We start from the raw sequence: 2,142 nt of genomic DNA, 5'->3' as shown, positions 1-2,142 counted from the left end.
CTAACGATGGACTCACAGGACACTACACTACGCTAACGATGGGCTCACAGGGCACTACACTACATTACACTACACTACACTAACGATGGACTCACAGGGCACTACACTACGCTAACGATGGACTCACAGGACACTACACTATGCTAACGATGGGCTCACAGGGCACTCCACTACACTACACTACGCTAACAATGGACTCACAGGACACTACACTACGCTGACGATGGGCTCACAGGGCACTACACTACACTACACTACACTACACTACACTAACAATGGACTCACAGGGCACTACACTACGCTAACGATGGACTCACAGAACACTACACTACGCTAACGATGGGCTCACAGGGCACTACACTACACTACACTACACTACACTAACGATGGACTCACAGGGCACTACACTACGCTAACGATGGACTCACAGGACACTACACTACACTACACTACACTACACTAACGATGGACTCACAGGGCACTACACTACGCTAACAATAGACTCACAGGACACTACACTACGCTAACGATGGACTCACAGGACACTACACTACGCTAACGATGGACTCACAGGACACTACACTACACTACACTACACTACACCAACGATGGACTCACAGGGCACTACACTACGCTAACAATAGACTCACAGGACACTACACTACGCTAACGATGGACTCACAGGACACTACACTATGCTAACGATGGACTCACAGGGCACTACACTACGCTAACGATGGACTCACAGGACACTACACTACGCTAACGATAGACTCACAGGACACTACACTACACTACACTACACTACACCAACGATGGACTCACAGGGCACTACACTACGCTAACAATAGACTCACAGGACACTACACTACGCTAACGATGGACTCACAGGACACTACACTACGCTAACGATGGACTCACAGGACACTACACTACACTACACTACACTACACCAACGATGGACTCACAGGGCACTACACTACGCTAACAATAGACTCACAGGACACTACACTACGCTAACGATGGACTCACAGGACACTACACTATGCTAACGATGGACTCACAGGGCACTACACTACGCTAACGATGGACTCACAGGACACTACACTACGCTAACGATGGGCTCACAGGGCACTACACTACATTACACTACACTACACTAACGATGGACTCACAGGGCACTACACTACGCTAACGATGGACTAACAGGACACTACACTACGCTAACGATGGGCTCACAGGGCACTCCACTACACTACACTACGCTAACAATGGACTCACAGGACACTACACTACGCTGACGATGGGCTCACAGGGCACTACACTACACTACACTACACTACACTACACTAACAATGGACTCACAGGGCACTACACTACGCTAACGATGGACTCACAGAACACTACACTACGCTAACGATGGGCTCACAGGGCACTACACTACACTACACTACACTACACTGACGATGGACTCACAGGGCACTACACTACGCTAACGATGGACTCACAGGACACTACACTACACTACACTACACTACACTAACGATGGACTCACAGGGCACTACACTACGCTAACAATAGACTCACAGGACACTACACTACGCTAACGATGGACTCACAAGACACTACACTATGCTAACGATGGACTCACAGGGCACTACACTATGCTAACGATGGACTCACAGGGCACTACACTACGCTAACGATGGACTCACAGGACACTACACTACGCTAACGATGGGCTCACAGGGCACTACACTACGCTAACGATGGGCTCACAGGGCACTACACTACACTACACTACACTACACTAACGATGGACTCACAGGGCACTACACTACGCTAACGATGGACTCACAGGACACTACACTATGCTAACGATGGGCTCACAGGGCACTCCACTACATTACACTACACTAACGATGGACTCACAGGGCACTACACTATGCTAACGATGGACTCACAGGACACTACACTACGCTAACGATGGGCTCACAGGGCACTACACTACACTACACTACACTACACTAACGATGGACTCACAGGGCACTACACTACGCTAACGATGGACTCACAGGACACTACACTACACTACACTACACTACACTACACTAACGATGGACTCACAGGGCACTACACTAC

This window comes from Schistocerca americana, chromosome 10, assembly GCF_021461395.2.
Source record: "Schistocerca americana isolate TAMUIC-IGC-003095 chromosome 10, iqSchAmer2.1, whole genome shotgun sequence".
NCBI classification, from domain to species: Eukaryota; Metazoa; Arthropoda; class Insecta; order Orthoptera; family Acrididae; genus Schistocerca; species Schistocerca americana.
This window is presented reverse-complemented; position numbering follows the sequence as displayed.